Below are 12123 nucleotides of genomic sequence, written 5' to 3' on the forward strand. Positions count from 1 at the left end.
CCTGATGAATGAATACATACAATGGATTATTGTTGAGCCACAAAAAGGAAAAATATGGAGAAACCTGGAAAGCAGAAATCTATGGAGACTTAGATTAATCATTGACTAGGTCTGGAGGCAAGGGTTGAAAAAATGGGAAGTGACCATTAATGTGCATGGAGTTTCTTTTCAGGATGACAAAAATGTTCTAAACTTAAATTTTGGTTATGGTTGCATGACTCTACGAATGTGCTAAACATCAACAACAACAACAACAACAACAACGAACATGAATTCTAAACTTAAAAAAAATGAATGTTACTATTTACATCTAAATAAAAATGTGAAAAAATAAATGCTCCATGTCTCATATTGGGGCATTTATATTGATGTTCACCAGAGATGTTCACTTTCTTGTTGTTCAGGGAGGCAGTGGGCTAAAACTCTAAATGCCACTGTTTTTACTTATTAGACTGACTTTTTAATTTAGATATCTGTGCCACTCACCATTTTTTTTTTAAATGGAGGGGAGCATTTCTTCTGCTTGTGTAACAGGTTAAGGAATTGAAATATTATCTGAGATTTTCTTTACTTCTCTGAATTTACTTTCATTTTGTAACCATCTCCAATTGAGAACACTATAGTCTCAATCTGAAGTCACAAGATGGTAAAATAGGTAAACATTATGCTCATCTTTTTCCACAACCACACCAGAATTACAACTAAATTACAGAATAACTATCATTGAGAACTATCTGAAGACGAGCTGAACAAAATTTTATAACTAAGGAAAAAAAGAGGAAACCATGCTGAGACTAGTAAAAGGAGCAGAAATGCAGAACAAGAAGGTCCTACTCCCCACAGTGCTGTGGTTAAGAAATGACAGGGATATCTCTGCTTTTGTAGGGGTCTCACATGAGGAGCAATGGTTCTCATCCCCACATCAGGCTTCCCAAACCAGAGCTCCAGTGATGGGAAGAGAAGTTTCCATAGCATCTGGCTATGAAAACCAGCAAGTATTGCAGCTGAGTTAGATGGAGGGCTGCTGGAGACCTAGGCACTTCAAGTTTTAAAGAGACTGAACCCAGACTCATTCACTCACTCAGTCACTCACAAACTCACTGGCTCTGGGCTCCAGTGGTGATACAGCAGCTCGAAAAGCACTAGGGATGTACTGGGTGGAGCTGAATTGACTAGCTTCATGGTGAAGACTGGAGGGGCAGGAGTCAGGGAAGTTATCTTCTGAGATAGAAGTGACAACAGATGCCATTATTCATTTGTTGGGCCCTCCCCCCACCTAGGTGCAGATTGGCACCAAATCTGACCTCTCCATTTGCTTGGCTGACACCATTTACCCCACCCTGATAATTCCCTGAGACCTTGCCACATCCAGCACATGAGTACACCCCAAGCCTTTTCTAGCAGATTTTCCACACAAGTAGCCTTCCTAAGCTTGCACTTTGGACTTTCCTAAAATCTCTCAAATTTTCACAAACCCCAAACAAACAGCAGCTGGCCTTGTTGTTCCCCATACCACTTGCTAAGCAGCCTCAAGAGTGGCACTAGTGTCAGCCAATCTTGGATTGCAGGGTAGCCTCTCTCAGGCACCTCCAAGCTCAGCAAAGTCAGGTATCAAATGCACATTACTCTGCAACTCCTATCTGGCGATACCAGGCTGATATAGACAGTGACTGAGTTTGGCCTGTACCAGAACTCTTCCCAAGAGGCTCCAGAATAAATACATTCAGGGCATCATCCAACCAGCTCCACAAGTGACACACCCAAAGGGCAGATTCAGCAGGCACCAGAACCTCACTAAAGCAAATCCCACTCCATTGGGTAAGCCCCCACACAATAGCGCATTCACTGTAGTCATGATTATTTCTTACAGCCAATCAGCCTGAGGGTCAACCCCACACACTAATGTGCCAACAGCAATCAAGGCTGAACAACAGGAGAGCAAACATAACAAACTCAAAGAGCACACCTAATGTACCCAGCTCAGGTGAAAAGGTTGATTGTGCCACTGACCCTAACAGAACGCCTACTACATAAGACCACCCTGCCAAGGCAGGGAGATGTAGCTAATCTACCTTATACGTAAGGGGGAAAACATACAAACAAACAACCAAGGAATCAGCCAAAATGAGGAGACAAAGAAAAATGTCCCAAATAAAAGAACAAGACAAAACTCCAGAAAAAAAAAAAAAATGGAGACAAGCAATCTACCAGATACAGAGTTAAAAATACTGGTTACAAGGATGCTCAATGAACTTAGGGAAAGTATAGATGATCCCAGTCATAACCTTAACAAAGAGATAGAAACTATAAAAAGAACCCATCGGAAATGAACAATACAATAACTAAAATGAAGAATACACTAGTGGGAATCAATATCAGATAAGAGGAAGCAGAATATAAAATCATCAATCTGGAAGACAATAGGATAAAACACTCCATCAGAAGAGCAAAAAGATAATAAAAAAAACAGTATCGAAAATAAGAATATGAAAATAGTTTAGGGAACCTTTGGGATAATAACAATCATACCAAAGTTTGCATCATAGGGTTACCAGAGAGAAAAGACAAAGAACAAGAAATTGAAACCTATTTAAAAAAAAATAATAATAATAATGACAGGAAACTTCGATAACCTGGATAAATAAATAGACATACAATTCCAGGAAGCAGAGAAGGTCCCAAACAATATACACCTAAAGAGATTCATACCAGGACACATCAACATTAAAATGCCAAAAGTTAAAAACAAAGAGAGAATCTTAAAAACAACAAAGGAACAGCAGTTAGTTTCCTACAAGGGAGCTCCCATAGACTGTCAGCTGATTTCTCAATAGAAACTTTGCAGGCTAGAAGGGGTTGGAAGAAATATTCAAAGTGACGGAAAGCAAAGACCTTTAACCAAGATTACTCTATCTAGCATGGCTATTATTTTAAATTGACAGAGAGATCAAAAGTTTCCCAGATAAGAAAATGCTAGTCTTCATCACCACTAAACCAGTACTACAAGAAATATTAAAAGGACTTCTTTATGAAGAAAATAAAATATCAAAGCTATGAATAAAAAAAGAAAAAGATTCCCACTGACAAAGACACTTAGTGAAAGCAGTGGTTAAACCAATGATAAAGCTAGTATGAACATTAAAAGAAAAAAAAATAGGAAGATCGTGTATAATTACAACAATAAATTAAGGAAAACACACAAACGGATACACACAAAAGATGTAAAAATTAATGACAAAAACATACATTTGCTGGAAGTGAGTATAAATTATAGTAATTTTAGAATGTGTTCAAACTTAAGTCACCATCAACTTAAAATAGATTGCTACAAACATATCTTTGCATATAGAAAGCACAAGATAACCACACACTAAAATTTTACAAGATATATACAAGAAATAAACAGAACAGAATTTAAACACAACACTATAGAAAGTCATCAACATACAAGAAAGCAAAATGATAAAAAGAAAAACAGAAACTACAAAATCTTTATCAACACAATTAATTAAATGGTAATAACTACATACCTATTAAAAAATAAAAGTAAATAAATTGATGCTTCAATCAAAAGACATAGGGTGGCCAAATAGATTATTTATAAAAGACCCATACATATGCTGCCCACAAGATAGCAACTTCAGATGAAAAACCACACAGACTGAAAGTAAAGGTATGGGAAATATATATTTCATGTAAATAGAGACAAAAAGTTTGGGTAGCAGTACTTATAACAGACAAAATAGATTTTAAAAGGAGGGTTATAATGAAATAAAGATATTTGATAATGATTAATCCATTATCCAAGGGATCAATCCAAAAAGAGGACATAACTTTTGTAAGTGTTTATGCACCCAACATAGGAGCACCTAAATTTATAAAGCAAATACTGAAAAACATAAAGGGAGATATAGTCAGTAATACAGTCATAGTAAGGGACTTTAGTACCTCATTAACAACAAGAAATAGATCATCCAGACAAAATCAACAAAAATACAGTGGCCTTAATAATAATATATTTATCAGATAAATATAATTGATATATTTAGAACATTTGACCCAAAAGCAACAGAATGCAAATTTTTCTCAATTGCTTATGGAACATTTGCCAGGATAGGCTACATGCTAGACCAAGAAACAAGTCTCAATAAATTTAAGAAGATTGGAATCATATTCAGCATTTGTGATCAAAATGGTATGAAACTAGAAATTAATTATAAGAAGAAAGTATAAAACATATAAACATGTCAAGATTAAATAGTATACAATAAAACAATAAATGGATTAAGAATGAGATTAAGAAAAGAAATCAAAAGATACATTGAAAATAAAAACACAAAGACTCTCAAATTTATGGGACACAGTGAAAGCAGTTATCAGAGGGAAATTCATAATAATACAGACCTACCTCAAGAAATAAGAAAAATATTAAATAAACAATCTAACCATTCACCTAGAAGAACTGTAAAAAAAGAGAACAAAGCTCAAAGTGAGTAGAAAGAAGGAAAAAATAAAGATAAAAGTAGAAATATACATAACAGAGGTCTAAAAAATAAACAGTAAAAAAAATAAATGAAGCCAAAAACTGGTTCTTTGCAAAGATAAACAAAATTGATTAACCTTTAACCAGACTTATTAGGGGAAAAAAAAAAGAAAAAGATGCAGCAAAATAAATAAGATTAGAAGTGAAAGAAAAAAAAATTAACAATCAGCAACACATAAATAGAAAGGATTATAAAGAAATACTGTAAAGATAATATGCCAACAAATTGGACATCTGGAAGACTCAGATAAATTCTATGAAGCATATAATCTTTCAAGAATGAATGAGGATAAAACAGAAAATCTAAGCAGACTGACAACTGCAAAAGAAATCAAATCGGTAAGCAAAAAAACACAAAACAAACAAAAACCCTATAACAGATGATTCAGTTCACAGATAAATTTTGTTAAACATTCAAATAATTAACACCTATTTTTCTCAAACTATCCAAAAAACTAATGAGGAGGGAAGCCTCTCAAACTCATATTATGAGTTCAGCATTACCCTGATACCAAAATCAAAAAAAGATACTGAAAAAAGGTATAGAGGAATATCTGTGATAAAAATAGATGTAAAAATTCTCAACAAAATATTAATAAACCAAATTCAGCAATACATTAAAAAGATCATACACCATGATCAATTGGGACTCATTCTGAGATGCAAGCCTGGTTCAGTATCTGAAAATTAATTAATGTAACACACACATAAACAAATTTAAAGATAAAAATCATGATTATATCATTAGATAAAGAAAAAAGCATTTGACAAAATCCAGTATCCATTTATGATAAAAAAAAAAAAAAAACTCAACAAAGTGAGGATGAAGGGGACATAGTCAGTATAATAGAAATTATATATTGAAAATGGACGGGAAAAAATGTTGTAGATGATAGAGTCTTTGTTCATCCCTCTTGCTACCACATCAAAGTTGTGACAGAATAACGAAGCAAACATCAAGGAAAGTAGCTGGAGTCTAGACAAACAGAAGCACTAAAAATAGGAAGAGAAATAATTACCTTGAAACAGTATAAGGTAGGAGGAGGTAATGACAGAAGTCTGCCTGGTCTCAAGTGGCTCAGTGGGACAGAAGCTGCGGCAGTGGCAGCTGTAGATGTCTCTAAATGGGGCTGTGTCTCTGGGCGGACATTCTTGGTGACAGACCTGCTTGTTCTGAGCACCAGCCTCAGGTTGGCTGCTCAGGGAGCACCAAGGACTTACAGAGGGACACTGAGATGTCCAAACAATGGCCAAAGGCAAGGCTTTATCCTGGGCAGAAGTGCTGGTAGTATCCATTGCTCCTCTGTTGATCTCTAACGTCTCCCAGTGTGCGGACCCATTGCTACCATAGCTGAGAGGTAAACAAACTGGATAACAGAGGTCACTCTGCCCAGAGGATTCCCAGAAACTTCACCTCTCCCAACTCCCAGTCCTACTCAAGCCATATCCAGGTGTGTACTCCGCCAATTCTGTGTTCCTTGCTGAGCAGAGTCAAGATTCACACTGCTGAAAGCTGGCCTCAGTTTCTAGTGTGGTTTTCTTGAGGCAACTGTAAGTACAGCATCTGTGGGTTGCTTGCTGAATCTTAACAGGTGGCCCCAGAGGGGCACAGGTTGGGGAAAAATTTGACTTGCAGCTGAAGCCCTCTGAGGACTGTGCCATTGGACACCTACTACACAAAACCACACTAATAAGACAGAGACTTAGGAGCTTTGCTTAGTGCATAGAAACAGACACAGAAAGGCAGTCAAAATGGGAAGACAAAGAAGCAGAAACCATACGAGAGAACAGAACAGAGATACAGGAGTAATGGAGTCAAGCAATCTAACAGATGCAGAGTTCAAAACACTGCTTATAAAGATGCTCAATGAACTTAGGGAAACTGTAGATGAATTCAGTGAGAACTTTAAGAAATAGATAAAAAAAAACCCTAAAAATGCAAATGGAAATTATAAAAGAGGACCAGTTAAAAATGAAGAATACATTACCTGAGATGAACAGTATATTAGATGTAATAAACAAAGTGGATAAAGATGATGATCAAACCACCAATATAGAGGATAGGGGAGCCAAGGACACTTAATTAGAATGGCAAGAAAAAAGAAACCAAGACGATGATAATAATTTAAGGAGCCTATGGGACACCAATAAATGTAAAAATATCCACGTCATAGGGGTCCCTGAAGGAAAACAAGATGTCGAAGAGCTATTTGAAGAAATAATGATGGAAAACTTCCCTAATCTGGTGAAGGAAGTAGACATACAATACAGGAAGCTCAGAGAGTCCCAAGAAAAATGAACCCAAGGAGGCCAACATCAAGACACATATAATTGAAATTCCAAAAGGTAATTATGAAGAAAGAATCTTAAAAGCAGGAAGAGAAAAACAGTTAGTTCCCTACAAAGGAACACTCATAAGACTGACAGCTGATTTCTCAAAAGAAACTTTACAGGACAGAAGGATTTGGCACAAAATATTCAACGTGATGAAAACCCAGGATCTACTGTTGCAGGAAGTGACACTCGATGGAGGAATTTGGATATTCAGACAACTTTGTTAGAGGAAAGAGAATTTATTACTGGTGGTGAGCGTGGGGCATTCAACAGACCCAAAGCACAAGCTCCCCTTGGTTAGATTTATTACAGATCCGGATGGAGGACATGTGGCCTCCCACCTCCCAGTGGTATCCCATGGCCGCGTATCTGGCTATGTGGACACCCTTGGAGAATTGGGATGGAGTGAAGCCGTGTCAGCAGGATGTCCTGAAAGTCCTGGAGATGTTGGAGCTGAATGGCCAGACAGCTCACCAGGAGGCAGCAGGTTGGGTGGCCTGGATGTTCGTGGTGGTGCTGTGGCAGGCCAGCTTGGAGGTTCAGGATCAAGCTCAGCACTTGCAGTAGCTACAATTCTAGGAAGAAGCGCTGGAAAGGCGGCTGGAAGCAAATGCTGCAGGGTCCTGATGGGTCACTGCCATCTTCCAGGCCTGGGAACCCACTGGCGATATCACAGCAATTGCAGCTGGTGATAAGGCAGCAGGTTGAAATGAAACAGCCATTGGCTCTGGGAGTGGGGGGTGTGGCAAGCTGACAGTGACCCACCAGGTTAAAAAAAGCAAACCACCTATATCCAGTATACCCCTGAGGAACTCCAGGACCTGACGAAACATGTACAGCAGAGAGGATTGGTTCTGGGGTGGCTGCTGCAGCTATGGAATGACAAGGCCAAAGGGACTGAATTACCTCTGGAAGAGATGGCTCAGCTTGTCTGTAACGATGATACTGTCCTTCAGGCAGTGCCTCCAGAATGTGGCGCCTGTGGCGTGGGACAAGGGCAATCGCTCCCTGATTAACTGGCTCATGTCTGCTGCACGGACAGTGTGGGCTGACCTGGGGGAGCTGCCAGAGACAGTGAGCAAATAACCACATACTTAGATCTGGTCCAGAAACTTTGGGTAATGGGTATGTGACAGATGATCTTTTGCACTCAGTATACAAGCTCCAATGAAGAGATATTTACAACCTGTATGAAGGACTTGATTTTGACTTCTGGCCTGGCCACTACTTTTGGCGCCATGGTGGCACTGCTGGCCCCTTACATAGATAGGCGGATCCACGAGGTTACATCCGCTATGGCTAGGTTGGGGGATGTGGAAGTGAAACACAAGAAGCATTTCACCCAAGTGCAGGCCGTACTGCCTACCGCACTCTCAGACTGGCCAGTGCACAGAGGTGTAGCTAAAAAGTGGAGGCAGAGAAGCCCCCAGCTCTTTTGACCATGAGAGTGAGCCGCATGAAAATGCAGTTTGATCTCCTCGTGGCAGAGGTCGCTGCAGAGAAGATTGAGCAGCAACCAATGAAGTGCTGCTGGTTCTGTGGAATCAGCTACGACCTGACCAGCAACTTACTTTTATTCCCGGGAAAACCACAACCCATGAGGCGCAGCTGGTCAATTATCTCCCTGATTAAGGATTCAGCTGAGGCACCCGGTTGGCGGAGGAGCTGGTTAAGCTGAGGCCTTAGGAGCTGAATAAGGTTATGCCACTCCTGCATGTTGCTGGGCGGAACGTCACATACATTATGGAACAGTTGTCACATGAACTTAGACGATACCATTATGTGGTGGACTTAGCAAATGCCTTTTTCTCTATTTCTATAGCTCCAGAAAGTCAAGAACAGTTTGCCTTCCCCTGGTAAGGGTGACAGTGGACATTTCTCATCCTTCCCCAGGGCTATCTGCACAGCTCTCTCTGTGCCATGGTCTCGTGGATCAAGATTTAGCCACGTGGAAATGACCACGCACAGTACACTTGTATCATTACATTGATGATATAATACTAACCTCTGATTCTCTTACAGAAATAGAAGCAGCAGCAACCAGCCTGCGAGAAGCTCTCGCTGACTGAGTTTGGGCAGTCAATGAGGACAAGGTCCAGGGATCTGGGTTCTCTATCAAATTCTTGGGAGTTGTCTGGCCGGATAAGACAAAAGTAATGCCGGAGGCGATGATTGATAAGATATAGACATATCCCCGACCTGAGACTGTGAAGCAGCTCCAAACCTATTTGGGACTGCTGGGATTTTGGAGAGTGTTCATTCCACATTTGGCCTCCTTGATGCAATCCTTTCACCATCTACTGTGACAGGGTGCCCAGTGGGATTAGACCCCCTAGAAAGAAGAGGCCTTTAAGGCTACAAAGCAAACTGTAATACAAGCCTAAATTCTACACATAGTAGATCCAGCCCTCCCATTCCTGCTTACGTTGCAAGTGGATGATACATTGTTTGGATGGAGCTTGTGGCAGAAGCATGGTTCCCGAAAGGTAACAATAGGATTCTGATCCCAATTGTGGAAAAGCGCAGAAGCGTGGTATTCTCTGATAGGCACGGAAGCATGGTATTCTCTGATAGAAAAGCAACTGGTCACCGTATATGCAGCTCTTCTGGCCAGTGAGGCCATCACTGGCCCTAATCCCATAACCGTGCAGTCCACATACCCTGTGAAGGGGTGGCTGTGGTATTAGGGAATACTCCTTGTACTAGAATTGCACAGACTCCCACACTGTCCAAGGGAGGAGGGTACTGGAGCAGCAGGCACAGTTCTCTGTGAGCCCTCTGTCAGGTCAACTGCACTCTCTATTGGGATCAGTGAGTTTCAAGCAAAGCTCCTGGCAGAGCCTGCTGAGACAGAAAACATACCGAGTCCCTATGTAGAGGGTCAGGCTCCCATCCCTGAGGATGCCTGGTACACAGATGGCTCATACCATGGAACAGATAGTAAAATAATGGGAGCTATCATTGATCTACACAAACACAAGTTGCCGTGTCACAATGCCCCTGGCGTGCTGAGCTGTATCCAGAGAGACTGCGGGTAAAGAGAACCCTGGGAGTGATGCCCCACAGGGCTAAGCCACTCCAGGAATGGCAAGTGGATTGTGGGCTCAAGATAGGCACCTTCCAGGCCAGATCCTGCACCAGGATCCTGTGGGGGTGGAATGTGGTTTCAAGGCCTGGCTGTGATCCAGACTCATGGCTAGGAATAGGACTCCGGGTTTAGAATGTTACATTATCATAGTAGGGGGCCTACACCTAAAATAAATAAACATAATTCAGCTTATTGTATCATGCATGTGCGACTGAATGCCACTATTGTACTCTGATATGTGTGGAGCCCATGCGATCCCCTGGGGAGCAAAAGGGGAGCACAAGAATGGGAGCAAAAGAAGAGCAGAAGCAGAAGCGTGCTTCTCGCAATAGAACTGTGCTCCTCGCAATAAAACTGTACTCCCCGCAACCGAAACGTGCTCTCCACAATAAAGTTGATGCCTGCTATTTCATTCTTATGTCGGCCCCTTGTGCATTCTTGCAATTGGGCATCTCACCACCGAAACCTTCCCTTCTAGATCAACTTGGCACTGACAAACATCAAGCCAGTATTATAGAAAATGTTGGAGGGACTTGAAGAAGAAGAAAAAAATGTATCCAAAACATGAACAAAGAATGGTAATAATTATATTACTTATCAACAAGTACCTCAAATGGAAAAGAATTAAGGGCTCCAACCAAAAGATATAGAGGCTGAGTGGATAAGAAAACAAGACCCCTACATATGCTGCGTACAAGAAACTCACTTCAGATTAAGAGACACACACAGACTAAAAGAAAGGGAATGGCAAAAGATATTGCCTTGATGGATCTAGAGAGTATTGTGCTGAATGAAATGGGTTGGATCGAGAAAGACAAATATCACATGATTTCATGTACATATAGAATCTAAAGAACAAAATCAACAACAACAAAAGTGGAAATAAAATCATAGATTCAGAGAATATTTGGAGGGCTACTGGATGGGAGCGGTTTTGGCGGGGTGGTGAAAAAAGGCAAAAGGATTAAGTACAAATGGATAGTTACAGAATAGACATGGAGATGTAGAGTGTAGCATGGGGAAGATGGTTAATAATGTTGCAATAAATACATAAGGGGAAAAAAGGGTACTAGACTTAGTGGGATAATTGCTTTGTGAATTATGTGCGTCTCGGATCACTATGTGTACAACTGAAAGTGGTATATTATTGTATGCTAACTATAATTGAAAAAAAACCTTATTGTATTGTACAATGTAAATACAAGCAACTAATTGTCTATTATATTTCAATAAAGCCAAAAAAAAAAAAAAGATAAAAAAAGCATTGCAGAATTCATCCACACGGTACCAATCCATAGTACAATGTCACTGTAAATATCACATGGTAAAATTCCTGTAGGTAATTTCAAGGAAAATAAATAATAAGAGCTAAAATATATGAAAAAAGAGTTATGTACGATAAACCCAAAGCTAACATTATACCCAATGGTAAAAAGCTAAAAGCTTTCCTTTAAGATCAGGAGCAAGACAAGGATATTCACTTATACCGCCTTTATTCAACATAGTATTGAAAGCCCAAACCACAACAATCAGACAAGAAAAAAATAAAAATCATCCGAATTGGAAACAAAGAGGTAAACTGTAATTATTCATAGCTAATATGATACTATATAGAGATAAAAAAAATCTATGAAAAACTATTAGAGCAAATAAATGAATTCCTTAAATTAGCAGAATAAAAAATTAATATTCAGGAATCAGTTGTTCTTGTACATACCAATAACAAACTATCAGCAAGAAAAATTTTTTAAAAATATGCTAGATAAATTAATTATGAGGCAAATCCCATATACAGACATAACAAAGTAAAGGTACAAAAAATATATTCTGTGAATCATTAAACTCCTCATTCATCTCAAGAACATAAAAATAAGATAACAGTGGAAAAAAGATTGATGAAAATATTAATTTGAAAAATTAGGAAGAAGAACTTTAAGAGAATTTAGAATATACTTTCTGCAACTGGGAAACACAAGAACTAGAGATTGACTCACACCCGAATAGGGGGAACTAAGCTGTGTGGGCAAAAAAAAAATGGCTGCCTTGCTTCGGTCCTGCATGCCTTATTAATATAAAAGTTAAATCCTCTATTATCTGAAGTTAAAATGTTCTAATTTAACTTCTTTGTATGTATGTGTGTGTGTATGTATGTATGTAT

This window comes from Pteropus vampyrus, unplaced genomic scaffold, assembly GCF_000151845.1.
Source record: "Pteropus vampyrus isolate Shadow unplaced genomic scaffold, Pvam_2.0 Scaffold63, whole genome shotgun sequence".
Lineage (NCBI taxonomy): Eukaryota > Metazoa > Chordata > Mammalia > Chiroptera > Pteropodidae > Pteropus > Pteropus vampyrus.